The following is a 20,639-nucleotide window of genomic DNA, read 5'->3' as shown; positions in this document are numbered from 1 at the left end:
CCTGAGGTGAGAAGTTCGAAACCAGCCTGGCCAATGTGGTGAAACCCCGTCTCTACTAAAAATATAAAAATTAGCCAGGAGTGGCAGAAGGAGCCTGTAATCCCAGCTACTCCGGAGGCTGAGGCAGGAGAATCACTTGAATCCCAGAGGCGGTGGTTGTAGTAAGCCAAGATTGCACCATTGCACTCCAGCCTGGGTGACAAAGAGAGACTCTGTCTCAAGAAAAGAAAAAAAAAAAAAGAGTTTTCGAAGAGGGCCCAAGACAGGTCCCATTTGTAGTAGTTCTTTTGGAACTTGCCTATGGAACCTGATTCTCTCCATTTTCCTGCTTAGCGCCTATATGACAGCACTCCTCCCTCAACTAGGGAGGCGTTTGCACACACACCTGCAGTTCTTGATGTACTGCTCTAAGAGAGATGAAGTAGCTATCTTGGAGCCTGACACCCACTGTGTTACATTTTCTGTATGTATCCTATATTCTGTAGGCTGCTTCCTTTGTCTTGAAAGCAGCAGAAAGAAGCATCCTCCCTTGTACTGCCTGCCTCATGGATCAGTAGGAAGGGCAGAGGACACTTTGTACTTATGGTTCCATGATATATGTCTGCTGGGCAAGAATTCTCCTGGGGAAAGGGGAAGTCCTTGTCACATTCCAGTCTCTCAGCCTGGCCTTAGGCTTCAGCTAAAACCTCTAACACAAAACAAGTAGATGAAGAGTTGGTATAACCACAAAGCATGTTAGAAACTGGAATTGTGTGTGTGTGTATGTGTGTGTGTGTGTGTGTGTGTAGCTGTTAATCATGTTTGTTATAAATAATTCAAACAGAAGAAAAAATACAAAGATGTAGACAATCACTCCCAGAATCACACTATCCAGAAACAATAACCATTGTTAACATACGGGGACCATCATCATTCCAGATATTGTAGGAAACAGACATCTTGATGCACAGGTATGTGAAATGGCACAGATATGCTAAGTATTATCATACTGTAGATGCTATTTTTAATTTAAAAGTATACTTAATGAAGAAGATAACAAAATTAAAGTGAAAAAGAGTGGCTGAACTTTAGATATTTACTCACTTCATGAGATATTCACCCTAAAGATTCCTTTACAGTTTGAATTATTACATAAAACCAGATCTGAATTCATTACGCTTAAACATATATTTGTTTTAGTCAATATCAACTGACTGTTTGCCATTTAAAAAGAAGAAAATAGCTCTTTTGTTATGTCTCTTTTATTTCTTTTCTTCTTCTATATTTTTACACAGGTTTTATTTGTTCATTGTCAAGATTTATAACATTCACATTCCACTTACAACTCTCATTCCCAAAGTTATTTAAACTTCGTTCTATATTGAAATAGAATAAATTTCTTTAATTGATTCTTTTATCATGGTTTTTCTATTATTGATTATTTTGATTCATCCCTTGATATCTTCATTAAGCAGTGTTTTCAAGAAGGCCTTGCAGGTGCTGTATTGTATAATTGAGAATACCTGTTTCTTCCTTTTCTTGTTGTTTTTAAATTTGTTATTAGCCTACTTTTGCTTACAATGGCCTTCCCCTCCTTTTTTTTTTTTTTTTTTTTTACCTGCGTAGTGTTTTTATGTTTATTATTTGTTTCATTTTAAGATCAGGACTCATATTTGCTATGATACAAATTCAGTTAATTGTGCTTGACTTCATTCCTACCTTATCTGAAGCCTGTTTGTTTTTTCTATAAAGCAATGGTTTGAAGATGAGCATTGTATTCTGTCTACCGTCTCGAGATGAGAAGATGGTAAAGGAAAGAGAAGAGGGCTTCTGAGTCTCTGTGCAGCCTCTGATAGAGGTTACATGCTCTACTTTTGTTCTCAGGTTTTACTAAAGACTCTGTCTCAGGATTTAGTGCCGGCAGTCAGGATCACATACTGTTTCAGAAAGATTCCCTTAAGCCTGAGATTGCATTCTTCATTTATTCTTGGAGCCCTCTACTCTCTCTCCCAAGCCATTTCCACTATGACTACTCACTCTGCCCTCTCCTCCCATCAGAAAAGTGTAGTTGCTCAGTTCATTTCACTCCAAATTTGGGGACATCCTTAATTAGTGAGAAAGAATACTTAGGATTTGATCACTCATCAGTACTGCTTCTGGAAAGCCAGGACTTTCTACATCATGATCTTTTATTTTCTTTATTTCATTTTGAAGTTACATGGCAAGAAATGATACTCCTTTCCTTATTTCGTTGCTACTAATGATCATCTTTTGACTTTGGGATGGACATTTTATTGCTGTTACCATTTATTTAGTTAAATATTAGGCAAAGGCAAGACTGATTTTAGTTGAGATTGAACTTTCCTGTTTACTGGGAACAACTATAAAGGCTAACCAAAATATACAAAATAGCTGTTTGGAAGCATTGGCAAACAACCAAGGCAGGACTGCACATCTGACAGAGGGAATGTGCTAGAGTTTAGCCCCACAGGCACACAAATTTTCTTGTTGGGGTCACCTTAAGGGCCTATATCCATGAAAGTGAAGCCCAAACATCAGTGAGAGGTTAGGGTTCAGAGCTACTAAGGCAGCCGGGTTCAGAAGGCTATCAGAAAGGGCAGCAGCCACAGAGAGAGAAGCTCAGATATTTGCATGGAAATGTCCCTAGGATCTTGGCTAATTTCAGGGCTCCACATTGCGTGGTGAGTCTCTGAGACATCTGGTAAAAAACAACTTCCTAAAGTCTGAAAGCTCCTGAATCCCAAGATCTGAATTCCAGAGTTCTCTGAGTACTGAGAAGACATCAGAGTTTCAGCCCAGTCAGAATTCAGCAATCTTTGTGAAGTAGGAGTGAGGACAATGCCATAGGCAGAAGAGCTGTAACCTAGGACTAAGGGTGGATCTGAAAGACATCCCCCCACAATAAAGACTGAAATGAGACCTTTACAGGAGCAATCTCATCCACCAGCAAATTAACAGCCTGCCAAAACAAAATACAACACTCTTGAAAAAGTTAACAGGATCCAGAGCCTGTATAACCATCATCTACAATGTCAAACCTACTGAATTAGTCTGCTCAGGCTGCCATAACAAAGTACCCCAGAATGGGTAACTTAAACAACAGAAGTATATTTATTACATGTATGGAGGTTAAGAAGTCCAAGAAAGTTTCATTATGAAGCCTCTTATTTTGACCAGCAGGCGGCCCTCTTTATGTGCTCACAGGACTTCCTCTGCATGAGTGTGTGGAGAGACAAAGAGAGCTTTCCAGTGTTTCTCTTTATAAGGACATTGGTCTTATTGGATCTGATACCACCCTTATGACCTCATTTAACCTTAATTCTTTTTGGAAAAGTTCTATCTCCAAATAAAATTACATTAAGAGTATGGCTTCAGTATAAGCATTTTGAGGGTACACAAACATTTAGTTCATAACACAGACAATAAACATTTCCAGATAGGCAAGAAGCACATAAAATTTACCAATACTCAAGAGATAAAAATAGATGATAGATGATCTATATACTGAAGTAATTAGATGAAGACTTCAAAATTGCTAGGATTATTATGCTAAAACCAATAGAGGAAATAATGGACAAAAACAGATAAAAATATAAAGTATTTATCATATTTTTATCCATTTGGGCGTATTTCACAGAGAAATAGAAACTATGAAAAGGATCAAATAAAAACTTTAGAACTATAAATACCTGGGCGACAGAGCAAGACTCCGCCTCAAAAAAAAAAAAAAAAAACTATAAATAAATACTTAAAACTAAGAATGCATTTGAGGGATTTAACAGTAGATTGAAAGATTGGAAGACAGAATTAGTAAATTCAAAGATCTGTCATTAGAAAATGTCCAAAATGGGCCACAGAAAAAATAGACAATGAAAAGATGAAAACAGAGAATGAAAAATGTAGAACATTATCAAAAGTCATAACATACATGTAACTGGAGTTCTAGAAAGAGAAGAATGAAAGGATGAGATCAAAGCAATAGTTGAAGAAATAATAGCTGAAAATTTTGCAAATCTAATGAAAGATAGTAATCTCTCAATTCAAGATGTTTCATGAACCCCAGGCAAGGTAAATAAAAAGAAATCTAAACCTACATACATTTCAGTCAACTTTCTGATCATCAAGATACAGAGAAAATACTAAAAACACCTAGAGAAAAATACAAAAAAGACACACCATTTTTAAGGGAAAAATATAGTAAAAATGGATTATAGCCTCTCAATAGAAGCTATGGAAAACCTAGGACAATGAAAAGGCATCTTCAAAGTGCTGAGCTAGAATTCTATACTTGTTGAAATAAGTTATTCGCAGACAAAATTTGAAATAGTTTATTGGTTGCTGGCAGAACAATGAAAAAAATGATTTCAGATGGACGCAAAAACAAAAAATTCTAGTAGTATCAGCAACTCCTGATAAGGTAAATAAATGGGTAAAAATAAATGAAGATTAACCAATGAAAACCACAAGTATAAAAATGTCTTGTGGATTTATAATATCTGGAGGTTAAATATATGACAGTGGGAAACAAAGTAAGAGGTATAAATCAAGTTACGCTGTTATAAATGTCTTACACATTGAGGGATTTGGCAAAATTACTAACTTAGACTAATAATGTAAGAATTCACTTGCAATTTCTAGGAAAACACTAAAGGTATCCCAAAGTATAACCAAAAAAACCTAATAGAGAAGATAAAATAAAATATAAATATTCCATTAATACAAAATAAGGCAAGAAAGGAGAAATAAAGGAACAAATAGATGGAAACATTTGTCAACAAATAAGAAGATACTAGACTTACATCCAACTATCTCAAAAATTACATTCAATGTACCTGAACTGAACACTCCAATTAAAACACAGAATATGTCAGATTGGATTAAAACTGATGTAACTGTATGCTTTTTACAAAAATCACTTATTAAATATAAAGGCACAAATAGACTGAAAGTAAAAAAAAAATGGAAAAAGATGTTGCATGCAAACACTAGTCAAAGGGAAAGGCCAATTCTGCAACCAACCTTTGTTCCATGTCATTCCTTACGTGAAAGTTAGCCCAAAGCCTGTGTTCTGAATCATAATGCTTCACTACTTTTATAATGCAGTGAAGTTCATCTCCCTTTGTAATATTTCCTTGCCTTGGCCAAGGTTGATTGCCTCTATTCTTCTTTCCCATTCTCAGTTCATTTGGTGTTGTTCTGAGCACGACAACAGGAATACTAGAAATGAGCATGTGTAGAGAAAAGTAAGCTGTAGTCAGTATTCTGTGTCTCTTTTGCAGATTCTCACTCTGAATCCTCCCGCTCATCTGGTCATACCCTATGGTGGGCAGGATTGCTGGAATGACAGCCCACTTTGTTGAGGAAAGGGAGAAGACAGTGAGTGCCTCTATCTTAGCAGATCTTTGAACCATACTCTCTGAACCAAATTTAGTTCTCATTAGTTAATCTCTGTTTAAACTATTTTTCCAGACTATTGAAGATTAGATTATCCTAAAAGAATTGGATTTCTTATTGAATTTTTATTGCTATCACTTTTACTGACTTTTAAGTGGACAGTAGAACAGTTCTAAGATTAGTTGCATATGTCTCCATGTTAGTACTGTGCAATAGGGAAAGAGAGAGAGACTATCTGCTAACAGTAAATGCAGTTTAGTTATCACTAGTTATATAAGTATTATAGTTATATAAGTTAGAATCTTGATGAAATTAATAAATTCAAATAGAATAGTATATTCCATTGGAGGTTAACTCTGCTCAGATGCTATTGGAGGATCTTTACCTAATAAACTGGCAGGGAATTAGAAACACATTTGCAAAGTTCTGACAATTTGTGGGACCTGGAATAACATAATAAAAGCAAAATTTAGCTTACTACAGGGTCAATGTGAAAAACTACATTTACTTATATAGGATAGTCCACATGGTTTTGTACTTCCTACCTTTGCCTTAATGATACATAAAAACAATTCCAAACTGGAACATTTTTTGAACCTCACAAAATCCAATTTATCATCTATGGTTAAAAAAGGTCAAGAAGCCACATGAGCTAGGATAGTTTTCCCTCCATTCTGTCTCTTATATAGGGTTGAAAGTAGAAACTCTTCTTAAATGAAATCATCATTTAATGAATCCAGTTGATACAGAAATACTAATGTTTAATAACAGCCACCAACTGATGCCAATAAGCAACTAACTCAGGGAAAACTGTAGAAGGTGGAAAATATTACAGTTTTACTTATTTACATAGTGGTTGGCGTGGAGATAGAGCCTGATTCATTTTCAGTATTGTTGAATAAAATGAATACAATAAAATATGTATGATCTGTGGATGATTGAGCATGAAACAGATACATAGTAATTTCTGGTTTAATATTTCATCTGGCTAGCTATCCCCAGCTAAGTCTTTCCAAAATGCTGCCAGTATACATAAAATAAGACATTGATAAAAATGAAAACGCATGCCAAAATCTAAAGCCAACACTCAAATAAAACAAACTACTTTAACAGTTTAGGACATATTCTTCCTCCTTTGTGTGTGTACTCACTCACACACACACACACACACACCCTCATAAATATGTATTTTAAAAAATTCTTACATATTGAATCATAATGTACAAATTGTTCTTTTTCTCATTCACTGTGCTTTAGAGATCTTTTCATTTCACTATATACGGATGTACCTCACTGATTTCAACTGTGTTGTCATGGTACTAAGGAACTATATACCAAATATCATTTATGTAATTTTTAACCATCTAAAAGTACATTTTTATATTAGACATATTATTCATCATTTTAATGAGGTAAATCCATATATACTGACATAAAATATCTCCAACACAAAACAAGGGGCAATACATAAAATCTGATGCCATTCACGTGAAGAAAGAAGTCTACATAATTTCTATGTGAAGACACACATGATTTCATAGTAAATGTATGAAAGATAGAAAGCTAACAGATGAAAGTCCCTTTGGAGAAGCGTCTGGGTTTGGTGTGGGTAGATAAGGGGGTGTTAGGCTTATCTGTAATGTTTTAGTCTGTTTTATTTAGCTTATCTTATAATGAAGATATATGTATTGCATTAGCTGGCAAAATAAAAATTATATCATATTTTTAAAACTAAAAGTATATAAACTGGAAAATGAATACATGTATTCTAGAGATGGTTGGAAAAGCTTGTCAAGGGAAACTGGTCCATCAGAAACAAGATCATCAGTGCAAAAATGTAAAATGGTTGGATTTTGCAGTTACATCTTTCAAATGAACACTGTCAAGATGATACCTCATATAATTTTCTCTGGTGGCTGTGAATATTATTTTAGCCAGCTTGTTCATGAAGGATGATGACAGAAAGGCATGGAAGTCAATGAAAAGATGCTGTCATTTATGTCAAACTCTGGGACAGAGCATGAGAGTCACGCTACTGTCAATCATGCTGGTCCTTTGCATATTAGTGTCCCTGCAGGGCTGGCTGCACAGGGGCTCACTTTTATAAAAGCTGGATTCCAGTGCAGTCACCTTTTCAGTTGCCTTGCTATCAGTGCCTTTTTCTCCATTACACATATGGTTTGCCCTTATGTTTTTCCCTTTACCTTTAGCTGAATTATAATATTGAAGGATAGAGTTGCTGGAGCTTATTGAAACACAAAAACCAAAATTTACAATTTACTTTTTAAATGTATCCATGGCTCAGAATTTCAGAGGTGAGCAAAATAAACAAACAAATATAAAGCTGTATCTAGGTGTTTCCCAAAATGGAAGAAAGCAATTTCCTTTCTACATTAATAGTTTAAAGATCTGTAATTAAAGTGAACTTTTAACTAAAACAAGAACTGAGGATTTTTCAATACTGCTACAAAAGAAGTGAATGTTACAGCTGAGAATGAAATAACAACCTAGGACTAATAGAAGAACATCAGCAGAATCTGGATTGTGTATGAAAATACATCTGGAAACCAATAAGCAGAGAGATGGTTGTCTTACCTGCTGCCTCTAGGGCTCTTACTAATCCTTCAACAGGATTGAACAGCAAAGGACAATGATGTCAAAAGACTACTCTGCAACACGTGCAAATGTACATAATTATTCGTGAGTCCACAACATAATGTAGTCATTCTCAGATTCTATAGTTTTGTTTTTATCATAATGTCTTCAGTTAATGAACCTCCTCAGATGTAGCCTTGATAGACCCCATCTAGTCATTTTGTTAAGATTTTGCAAATCAATTAAGCAGATCTCTCATCAAAACTATATGTAAAATTTTTTTAAACATTTAAAATGTACGTGTTGCGCATCACATAGAGTGGTGAATGCATAGCAGAAGAGGAAAAATTCGAGGTTTTCAAGTGTGTTGATCCTGGATGGTGGAAGAAAAGAAGAATGCATGCCTGAAAAGAAGCTCTCACATGTATCTACCCTTGTAGCACACTACAGAGAGCTATAGAAATATTTGCCTAATATTAGCTGACCTGCCACCCCAACCAGAGAACATTGGGAGGCACTGGGTTACACAGGCTCAACAGGACAAGCCAAGTTTAAAACATGCAGATATGAAAGCCTAGGGAGCTGTCAAATGGCAGAAGGGCAGAAAGGAAGAGAGGCAGGTTTATCAAAGTCAAAATCTGAGACCAGGAGACAAGTAGAAGCAAAAACTGGTAGGAGCTAAATGAATAATCTATTTTACAATGATCTGTTCTAGGGATTCCATTCTCTTTTCTATTGACTTCCAGATGCCCAAATCCACCATGCTCTAAGCTGAGTCTGTACTTTCTCTGTAGCATACCCATATCATACATCTCCATTTTCCCTCCTTCCCTTTATACCTCCATCAAATAAACCTGTCTGATGTCTTATTCTCTTAGATTCTGGCTGGGTGACAGAAGCAGTCTGATAAATTAATTCCTGCCAGATGTTAACTGGGGCAATAACGTCATGGATAAGATCAGGAACAGCATAGGTTGGAATCCAGACTCTGCCTCTATTAAATTGTGTGTCTGTGAGATAGGTTCTTTTCTTTTTTAAGGTGAAGTGAGTTTATTGGTGTGTACCCTAATCTAATATGACCACAGGTCTTATAAGGAAAGGTGTTTAGGTCACAGAAAAGCTCAAGAGAAGGTCCTCTGAATATAGAGACAGAAGACAGTCATCTCCAAGCTAAGAAGAGAGGGCTCAGAGAAACCACCCCAGACTGACAGCTTGATGTTGGACTTCTATCCTCCAAAATTGTGAGAAACTAAACTTCTGTGGTCAAGCTCTTCAGTCTGTGTGCCGTATTATGGCAGCTCTAGAAAACTATTCCAGCCTATTAGGACACACATAGGATGCTCCCCACAGAACAGCTGCATGGAAATGGAATCTTATCATGACAGTATCCACCAGCATTGAGAGGTTGACCTGCTATGGGAAATGACTTCCCTTAAGGAATAGTATGATGCCATGTGAGGACACCTCCCCATGGGGCTCCTCCCTGATGGGGCTAGAGGGATGAGTTCTGCGTGATGACCCTTTACAGACAAATGCATGGAGTACCTTCACCTCCTTTTTTGCGTAACCCCCTTACTTTTGTGTAAAAACCTCCCCAGTAAATGTTGGACTGTGAGTCTTGGAGGACATCTAGCAGGGCCATGGAACTGCATACTATATGAGATATCTAGGGTTGGAAGTTAAAACAAAACCGTGGCAACATGCAGAGATACTCATGGGGTTTTCTCTGATCCTCCTACAAGGAGGTGAAAGGGATTTTGCATGTAATCAAGTTGCCACTGGGGAATAATGTCAGCCAGATTCCTCTGTGAGGGGACAGTGAGTTACTCAATTGGGAAAGCCCTAGGACAGAGCCCAGGGAGTTTCCATATTCATTTATATGTGCTGGGTTCACCATCTTCTCACAGGTGGCTGTCTCTGGGGACCACTCGGTGCCTACTCTCACCCTAGAGCACTGCTGGTCATGGTTGCTGGCATGGTACACCTGCCCTTCTTTGAAGGAGATGGAGAAGGTGAATCCATCCAACAGCTCCCGTTTGATATGTCGCATGGAACTCTGAAAAGAGAGTATCCAAAAGCCAGGCCATGTGGCGTCAATGACCAGCCTTGCTGTTTTCCCAGGCGGTCACCCAGATTAGAACTTTCCTCCCAAGATCAGGCACATAGGAGCATCTGCAGAGAATCTCCAGTCAGAGAGGAAGCTAGATGACAGATTGAAGTCTCAGGATGAACATGTGAAAAGAAAAGCTTTGTCCCCAACACTCCCTTTCCCATACTGCCAGCCATGACCAGAGTATAAATCTGACAGACCCACCTGTCTCCCAACCCCTGACAACCTGCTCCTGTTCAGGGAGGACCCCTCATCTCTTGCTTCCCTAAAACACATGGTGATGGGGAGGGGTATGGAACAGCCCTGATTGGATCACAGCTGAGGCCTTTCCTGGAAGGGCCTACCCCTGGGCTGCCCTGTGTTACCTGTGGGTGCCTTCTGCCAAATGACCAGAGGCATTGAGGGTGAGGGTTCAGCTAATGTCCGCAGTCTTTGGAAAGATTCTCACTTTGGCCTTTGTCGAGACAAGGACATAGACAAATTGAGATACAGCAGGAGAACATCTTGCTCCCTTGAGCATCCCCACCAATGGCTGGATATGGAGCTATCCCTAGAATGTGAGTGTCTAGTTACCAGAGTTCTAAATTCTGTTGAGGTCTGTCCCCAAGGAAGTTAGATCACTTCTTCAAGATTCCGTCACCGAGGTTCCTTCCTTCCATAAGACTTACTCAAAGGCCCCACTCGGCTTCTGACCACTCACTCTCCCCTTACCAACTTCTTATTTTTTCTATAAGTTATTGAGGTACAGGTGGTCTTTGGTTACATGAGTAAGTTCTTTAGTTGTGATTTGTGAGATTTTGGTGCACCTATCACCTGAGGAGTATACACTGCACCCTGTTTGTGGTCTTTTATCCCTCATCCCCCTTCCACCCTTCCTTCCAAGTCCCCAAAGTCCATTGTATCATTCTAAGCCTTTGCGTCCTCATAGCTTAGCTTCCACATATCAGTGAGGACACACTATGTTTGGTTTTCCATTCCTGAGTTACTTCACTTAGAATAATAGTCTCTAATCTCACCCAGGTCACTGCAAATGCTGTTAATTCATTCCTATTTATGGCTGAGTAATATTCCATTATATATATATACCACAGTTGCTTTATCCACTCAGTTGATGAGCATTTGGGTTGGTTCCATGATTTTTCAGCTGTGAATTGTGTTGTTATAAATATGAGTGTGCAAGTATCTTTTTTGTATAATGACTTATTTTCCTATGGGTAGATACCCAGTACTGGGATTGCTGGATCAAACAGTAGTTCTACTTTTAGTTCTTTAGGGACTCTCCACACTGTTTTCCATAGTGGCTGTAGCAGTTTGCATTCCCACCAGCAGTGAAGTGTTCCCTGTTCACCACATCCACATCAACATCTACTTTTTTTTTTTTTTACATGTTTTAATTATGGAACAAATTGCAGGAATAAGGTGGCATTACATTATGATTTTGATTTGCTTTTTCCTGATCATCAGTGATGTTGAGCATTTTTCTTATGTTTGTTGGCCATTTGTATATCTTCTTTTGAGAATTGTCTATTCATGTCATTAGCCCACTTTTTGTTGGGATTGCTTGTTTTTTTCTTACTGATTCATTTCAGCTCCCCTATGTTGGAGTCAAGGACTCTGGTGCTTCTGGCTCCTATCCAGAGTTCTGCCTGCCTTGCTGTCTCCAGCTGTCACATAACTGTGCTCCTGGATCTCCAGCTTTCAAGTAACACACGTGATGTTTTAGCTTTCATCAACCTCCATTACCTTAAAGCATTCCACTAGGAATTACCTTTAGTCTTAAGAGACCAGGGTGTTCCTTTCCACAAAGTGTTTACTGTGAATTTTTTTTTTTTTTTTTTTTTTGAGATAGAGTCTTGCTCTGTCACCCAAGCTGGAGTATAGTGGCGCGATCTCAGCTCACTGGAAGCTCTGACTCCTGGGTTCATGTCATTCTCCTGCCTCAGCCTCTCAAGAAACAGTGGTTTCTTCTGGGAAGAGAACTGAGGGCTTGGAGAGGGACTTCCCTTTCATTATACACCTGTTTGAATCTTTTGGATATTTTATTGTGTGCATGCGATTACTTATGCAAGTTTAAAATTTTAAGTCAAATGGCAAAAGTTGATCAGAAGATAGCATAATCCTTTAGAAACTGCTGCTCATTCTCCAGGCTGGAGAGAACTCTTTAACGCTGAACTTCCCACCTTTGCGCTTTTGGCACCACGTAGCCTCCAAGTATACCATTCCTAACTCCTGTTGATGTGAAACTATACTGGCTCCTGGAAATATCAGGGGTCGTTGATCCTGGTACCATTGTCAATAGACAACTCTTTGGCTCGGTTTTACCTCCCTCTTTCCTGGCAATTAAACTATCCAGGTTGACTTAGCATTAACCAAGTCCCCTTCAAATTTACCACTTATGCTTGGATGTGTTCTTCCGCGACTGAAAGTCTAGCCAGTCTTTCTGCGTGACTGGTCCCAATGCAGCACACATGTAGGAAATCTGCAGAAACAAACCAAGATATATGATTGGCGAATGAGTGATTTGAGAACAAAGGATAATAACATTTCAAATGTGAATTCCTACAATTAAGGATTTGAAAGAAAATGGAAATCACGTTTTTCTCTTCATGTTTATCAGAGCAAATTATTAGTGATGTTTATGCCAGCTATCTAGTTAGGTCAAGCTTTACCATGGCCAGAACTGATTTTCATAAACATGCAAGCAGGTGGAAACAACTTAAAAATAGCCTTGAATGGAAATAATTACCACTTTATATTATCATGAAAGGATATCTTTGTGGCAGAAAGCCCCGTTCCTACTTGGCAAAGCCCTAATTACCACTGCTTGCAAGAACAGTGTTGATGCCTTAGTCGAAATTCCTAGGTTCCAAAGTTCAACCTTTTTTTCCCTAGAGTTTAGAAAATGCCAAAAACTGTCTTTTAGTCCAAAATGGCTTCACAGACAATAATTGTTGTTCTAGTGATGCACGAAGTATTGCTCAAGTACTTTCGCCTTATGTCGAAGCCTTTATTTTTTTAAAGGAACATAATGCAACTAAACAAATGTAGAAATTGATCATTAATCATCCTAGTTAAATCTCTATTTAAAACTATATACACAATAGTTGTCTCCACTAGAAGTTAAAATAATTTGTACAATTACAAAGTTAAAACAAAATTTATAATGAAAACATTTTAGGGCATAAGATATATTAGACTAAGTTACACCATATTTCTTAACTAGAATATGATGCTCTACTTGAAATGCAGGAGGAAAAACATAAATTTGACCTTTCAAACATTCTCAAATATTTCATGTTGTTTGAGGTATGGACATATTACACACATTCCTTAATTCATTTATATATTCACTGATGCCAAACAAACATTTCTAAGATTATTCATTTTAAGCTTATTTGGACAGTGAAAAATGTCAGTATACAATATGCTTAATTCTACTTCAGCTTAGAAATTGTTGTCTCAGCTCAAATGTTAACTTTTAAAACCAAATAAAAGAGCCAGCAATTATGTTCTAACATTTAGATCTCAGAGTGAAAATGAATACTGGCTGCCCTCTTAATCGTTTTCTGCTTTTGTTTTTGTTTTTCTTTTGCTTTTTAATTTCACTTCTCCTCCTTGCCCCACAAAACTCGAAGACTGAAATGTGGTAATTTTCTTCTGTAAGACTTTGTTACTGATTTAATGAATTAAAAGCAATTTACTTGTATTTTAAAAGTCAGCTGATATTTTGGTTCATCAATGCTTTCAATCTTCTCATAATGTTACAGCCCATTCCAGTGTTAACATATGGACTTATATCTATCAAGTGTCAACAGCAACAGAAACAAACTTCTTCTCTGGTAGAAAAAAAATCTATCACGATATTGCTTTGCCTTTTACCTTTCAAAATGCTGTGATACCAACCATGTATTTTTCCCCTCATCTCCTAAACTCCCTTGTAAAGTTCCTTCTGTACCTTAACTCTAAATATCAGAGTTCCTTGAATCCCTTAGATGAGATCCCTTTTCTTCTCTCTCTCTCTTCCTCAATGTTCTTGGGCAGACCTATAGTTCAAATGCTATCTCTGCAGATGAATTCTGGGTTTATGTAACACTATGATATCTGTGAGCTTTCCTGTGTCTGCAGCAGAGGCCCCAAACGTTGAAAGCAACACAATATGAGGCAAGTATCTTACATCCTAGAGAAGATGCTAAACCAGATGGGGTGGTCATGCTAAGGGACTGTAAAACCGGTACCGCCAGCATTGGTCTGTTGCCTGCCTTCTGAATCTGTGAAGGAAAGCAGCAGATCCAAAGGAGGTTGAAGCAGCCACTTTCAAAAGACTTTCTTTAAAGGGAATTGTCAGTGCGCTATCCATTTCCCCCATGTGTTCCACACAGCCATGAAGGAGGGGAGGGGTACTCCCCTCTCACCTTCAACCGTGTGAGTTGGAGTTTGTGAGAAGTATTTAGAGTTTAGCACACACTTTTTTTTTGAGATGAGGTCTCATGCTGTTGCTCAGGCTGGAGGGCAGTGGTGCAATCTTGGCTCACTGAAGTGTCAACCTCCTGGGCTCAAGCAATCTTTCTACCTCAACCTTCTGAGGAGCTGGGACCACAGACATATGCCATCCCACCCAGCTAGTTTCTTTAAAAAAATTTTTTTTGTGTGTAGACAGGATCATGCTATGTTGCCCAAGCTGGGGATAAACTGGATTCAAGCAATCCTTCCACCTTGGCCTCCCAAAATGCTGGGACTGCAGACATGAACCACCACATAGGGCCAATGCACGCATGTTTCGAAGAACACTGGAACTAGTACCAGACTTACTTGAAGAGAAGGTTGTGTTGAGGTGTGTTGCAAGTTCACAGACTCAGGACAACAGTACATGTTTTCCAGGTGCCAGATATGGACTTACGAACTACCTTGAAAATAGTCCTGCTGAGGAAGGTTTCCTGCCAGGGAATTGACTAGGAGTATACTAGTTGATCATTTTTGCCCTGCCCACAGGGCACCAATTCCATATTTTAATCATGCCAGTTATTTATCCTCTATCCTCCAAGTCCCTTGGAATCTGCAGAGGCTCAGAACAATCATAAGCTACTGGAAGTATGAGGGCATGTCCCACTATGGGGCTCAAGAGTCCAAATACAAAACAGCTTGGGGGAGAGGAAAAGTTTCAAATTGGATGAGAATCTGGAATTTTTATAGTTTGGAAACTACAGTGGATTTTTAAGTTGCCTGATACTATCTTAAAAGCCATGCGATTTTGCCATTCAAGGGGAGGGAAAGAGCAACTCAACAGAAAGGAATTAAAAGGACCAGTTGGAGAAAATATAAACCTGCTTTCTGTTTGCAACCTACTGTGTACAGGTCCTTCCAAATAATGGTTGCCATTTTATATCGCACGCAGACTTAACCTCTAAGCTCTAAATTAAATATGTAACTGAACACTTGATATCGATATTTAGATGCTTTGTAAGCATCTCTACCTTAGCAAGTCCAAAACGTGATTCCAGGCCCTTTCAATGATGATCCAATTCTTCTTCCTTCTTCCAGCCTTTCTCATCTCTTTATAAGGTACTATCACCCACTCACTCTCCCAGCCTAGTAAACAGAGAGTGATTACTCCCTCTACCCACCATATGTGTCTAGTATTTTAACAAGTCCTGTTTATTCTCTCTGCAAAATACACAGCAAATCCATCTACATTTATCCATAGCCATTATTCCAGCTCTCATCCAGAGCACAATCATCTTTCACCCAAACCACACAGCAAAAAGTCCTCTAACTGGTCTCTCCACATCTATGGTTGCCTTTTTTTCAGCCTTTTAACATAGCAGACACAGTATTAATTAAGCAACCATTTTATTAAGGTGTTCCAACTTGTATAAACATAAGGGGTTTTCTTTTCCTAATTATTGCCGAGCCACTATTTCCCACTGGGAATGTCTTCCTGAGCAATATCTCAGCCTGATGTCCTAAGTTTTCAGTCAGTTCTCACAAGTTGGTCTCATTCCGATTCTAAGACAGACCAGTTTACTTGAACACTTTAACTCTGTATCCATTTCAGATCTTTTTTTTTTTTTTTTTGAGACCGAATCTCGCTCTGTCGCACAGACTGGAGTGCAGTGGCCGGATCTCAGCTCACTGCAAGCTCCGCCTCCCAGGTTTACGCCATTCTCCTGCCTCAGCCTCCCAAGTAGCTGGGACTACAGGCGCCCGCCACCTCGCCCGGCTAGTTTTTTGTATTTTTTTAGTAGAGACGGGGTTTCACCATGTTAGCCAGGATGGTCTCGATCTCCTGACCTCGTGATCCGCCCGTCTCGGCCTCCCAAAGTGCTGGGATTACAGGCTTGAGCCACCGCGCCCGGCCTATCATTTCAGATCTTTTCCACATCTGCTCTGCCCAGGTGACTCTTGTAGTTCACGTGGCCCTGAACAGAAGGGCTCTGTTTCTTATTGGCTCTGACCTGTCTAGATCTGGGGAAGCAGAAGAGGCCAGAGTGACAGAGTGATATTCATTTTGATTTCTTTGCAAGACCATAGCCTTCCCCTTATTTGCTTGGGAACTGTTGCTCTAGCTTTATTGTCCCTGACCTGCAGTGGACAGGTGGCAGCACCCTCCTGGACATTAGCTGTCCCTTGTAAAATTCAGAAATGTCTCTGGCTGTGTCCTTGCCGTGGCAGCCTCATGCTGTAGTTTTATGGCATCTGCACTTTTTGTTCAACATCACGTCCCCAACAGGCCTACAAGTCATCCTCCAAAACCGACACCTTTACACTGTGGCACAGGAGCTGGTAGGATTCAGATTAGGTCCCCATCTAATCAGTCTTTAATTGTAAAACTCTCCTTTCTTACACCTGCCTCCCCTCCATGAATAAATGCCAAGCCTTGTTCAAAAAGGATGTGGAAAAGAAAATGAAAATTATGTAATAACCACATTTCCAGGTTCCCGAGGATCTCTGAAATTTGTTCTAACTCTGTCCTTCCTAGAATGTATGTAAACTAATACATTTCAACTTCTGTCAGTTTAGTTAGATTTATATCACTTAGAAACCAAAAAATAGTGACTACCACAACAGATAAAGCACAGGGTTTATGTCAATGCAAACAGAGCCAAGGACCAAGCACTGGAGCAAATTCAGCAGGACTATTTTCTATTCTAAGTCATGGCTTTCCAGGATCTGTGGCTGATTTTTTGTTTGGTTGCTTTGCTTTCTTTTATTTGAATCCATGTTTAAATAAGACAGTACTACTAAAAGCACAGTCCATGAAAGAATAAACAGAGAAAGCACACAGAATTGAGAGCAATTTGGCACTGTCATGACATCCAAGTATGTGATCAGTGAACTCATCCTGCTGAAAAAGAAATTGACTGGTTTGAGTGTTTTCTTTTAATTCATTTTCTAGTAATCCATTCTTACTGTTTTGTCAAAAGTTGAATTCTGTGATGAAGTGGGAAAGTAAGGTGAAACAGGGGAAGAGGGGCAGAAGGAAGAGAAGGAAAGAAGGAGAGAAGGAGGGAAAAAGAAAGAAAAGGAGAGAAGAGGAGAATAGGAAGGGAAGGCAAGGGGAGGGGAAAGAGAGGGGGAGGGGAGGGAAAAGGGAGGGAAGGGGAAGGGAAAAGGAAGCAGAAAAAAGGGAAGGGAAGTGGCAGGGAGGAAAAGCGGGTAGGGGGGAGAGAGGAGGGTAGGAAAGAATGAGAGGGGAGGGGAGGGGAGAGGAGAGGAGGAGAGAGAACAGGAAGGGAGCTGAGGGGAGAGAAGGGGAGGGAAGGAGAGGAGAGAAGGGGAGAGGAGGGGAGAGGAGAGGAGAGGAGAAGAGAGGGAAGGGAAGGGAAAAGGCTGGTGCTTTACCACAAATAGTTTAAGTATTATTGCACTCAAATATATTTCATGTTCTCTGTAAACTGCCTACGATTCCTTGTAAAAGTGGTAAGTAAAAAAAATAAATACATAAACGCCCAACTCCACAACTTTAGTTATCTGAGCCGATAATTTACCCTCCCTCCCACTGATGTTCTTTTTCCCACCCCATGCAACTATATGCACCTATTCATTTCCCCACCTACCAGCCAATTTCCTCATCACCATACTGCCAACCACTACAGTTTTCTTCAATTTTGATGTTGCTTGAAATATTGTTTAAAATGAAATGAACAAATATCATAGTGCCTAAATGAAAATGGTCTTGTGACCCAAAATGGGTCATGATCTTCAATGACTTTTCACGCCATGTTATTTCCTAAATTTCCTTAGCATTTACAAGAAAATTTAATGTTCACTTCTTTTGAGTCAAACATATAACAGTTTACATAAGACCTCTTTCTTTAAAATAAAAGTTTAGGGAGATTAATGTATCAATTTGCTTTAGGAAAAGCAAGTATTAAGAAGAACATTAAAAATGTTTATGTAATGATGTTATTACACATGTTTCTGAATGCAGTCTGTTCAAAACTCTCCTAATTAAAAAATAAACAATATCAGTTGAGTTTATCTCAGTATGATTATTGTGGTTCAGTAGTTATCAACAATAAAATATTTTGTTAAGGATAAACTGAAGGATTGCCTGTCCCTCAATCACATTTGGCTTTGTGTCAATGTTAGTTCAAGGTTATTTTTCTCTTCCATGTGGAGTAAATATGCCAAAGATGTTATCTATCTGTGAGATAGTAGAACAAAATGAAGAAGTATTGGGAAATATTGGGTCCTTATACATATTTCACTAGGTTAAATATTTTGCTAAAACAAAACCATAGAAAATGGAGAATGTATCTGGAATTCTACAAGTTAAGAAAAAGTGTATTTTATTTAATAGGTTAAGTGTTTAAAAATATATCACAGTAAAACTATAAATACTGACTTCCTGTTCCAAAATGGTGGCATAGAAGCAATCTGACATCACTCCCCTCATCTTACAAAAAACCAAAAGCAAATGCATAGTGCCAAGACGATCATTTGTGATATCCCAGAACTCAAATATGAGGATAAGATGGTTGCTGGGGCCACAGAGACATAAAAATCTTCTGAGCAGATGGAATTTCCATGTCCATGATGCCTTTCCCCACAGTCTGCCTGGCACCAACCATGCAAAATTTTCCTCCCAACTCACAGCTTCTCCACTGGAATAACTGAGATGTAGGTGAATGATCAGCTTCCCATCATCTTGGGTTTTTTGGCAGTAGATCTATTCCTGCCAACCAATTTGGAAGCATCTTGAGTGCCTGAGGGAGAATATCCCTGAGAAGAGCCAGAGACATAGGGAGGATGCAGGACTACCATTACCAGCTCTGAAAACTGCTCTGTAACTCAGCCAGAGACAAAATCAGAATAGCTGCTCAGCACCACTACACTGTGGAAGGTAAGTTCCATGGATACCCAGGGCACAAATCACTACCCAGCCTTGACACACTGAAGAGGTATCCCCTTTGGGACCTCAAATCATTGATTAGAGCTGAGGCAAATCTAGACATAAAGAGCACCTAGAACCTAAAAGTAGGCAGTTAAGTAATGGTAAAGAACCTCTAAGCAAATATATCCAATAAAAAAACAAAATAAGCCAGAGAGAGAAGACTGGAATAAATAGCTAGTCCTTCAGGGCAAAAACATAGACATACTTACACAAGATAAATGAGCAAACAAGGAACCATGACCTCCCCCAAAGGACAAAGCAAGAAACAAGTGATTGTCCTTAATGAGATGGTGAACTGTGAGCTCCCTGACCAAGAATTCAAAGTAGCAGTCTTAGGGAAACTAAGCAATTCCCAAGATAACAACAAAAAGCAATTCAGAAAGTTATCAAAGAAGTTAAACAAAGACATTGAGAAGCAATTTAACAAAACAAATCTTGAAACTGAGAAATACACTTACTGAACTGAAAAATTAATTATAGGTTTTCAACGCTAGACTGGATCAAGCGGAGGAAAGAATCTAAAAGCTCAAAGACAGGCTATTTGAAAATACACTGTGAGGAGAAAGAAAAAAAAGAGAATAAAAGGAACTATAATCATCTACAAGACATGGAAAATTATCTCAAAATACCAAAATTAAGAATTATTGGTATTCAGGAGGGAGCTGAGCAAGAGCAATGGACAGAAAGATTATTCAAAGAAATAATAACAGAAAACTTCCTAAAATTTGAGAAAGATATAAATATTCAGGTACAGGAAGGTCAGAGAACACCAAACAGATTTGACTCAAATAAGACTACCTCAAAGCATAAAATATTCAAATTTTCAAAGGTGAAGGACAAAGAGGACTTTAAAAGCAGCAAGAGACAAGAAGAAAATAACTCATAAAGGAATGTCAATTCATCTGGCAACAGACTTGTCAATAGAAACCACATAGGCCAGGAGGAAGCAGGATGACATTTCCAAAGTGCTCAGAGAAAAAATCCTGCAATCCAAGAATATTGTACCTGGCAAAGCTACTCTTCAAATGTGAAGGAGAGATAAAGTCTTTGCCAGACAAAATTTGAGAGAATTAACCACCACCAGACTGGTCTTAGAAGAAATACTATAAGAAGTTATTTAATCTGAAAGAAAAAAAAAACGCTAAC

The 20,639-nt window shown here is 38.6% G+C and overlaps 1 protein-coding gene across 1 annotated transcript in view; it reads right to left on the bottom strand.

Annotated features, from left to right (window-relative positions):
* The window catches only part of RERG (RAS like estrogen regulated growth inhibitor), a 132,231-nt gene extending 121,605 nt beyond the window's left edge, over positions 1-10,626 (bottom strand). The window contains exon 1 of the mRNA XM_033222770.1: positions 10,465-10,626. The gene's annotated coding sequence lies outside the window, so the exon portion shown is untranslated. The remainder of the gene's footprint in view (positions 1-10,464) is intronic.
* Positions 10,627-20,639: the final 10,013 nt, after the last annotated feature.

This window comes from Trachypithecus francoisi, unplaced genomic scaffold, assembly GCF_009764315.1.
Source record: "Trachypithecus francoisi isolate TF-2019V2 unplaced genomic scaffold, Tfra_2.0 Lachesis_group11, whole genome shotgun sequence".
Classification (NCBI taxonomy): Eukaryota; Metazoa; Chordata; class Mammalia; order Primates; family Cercopithecidae; genus Trachypithecus; species Trachypithecus francoisi.
The sequence above is the reverse complement of the archived record's forward strand: the minus strand, read 5'-3'. Positions and strand labels throughout refer to the sequence as shown.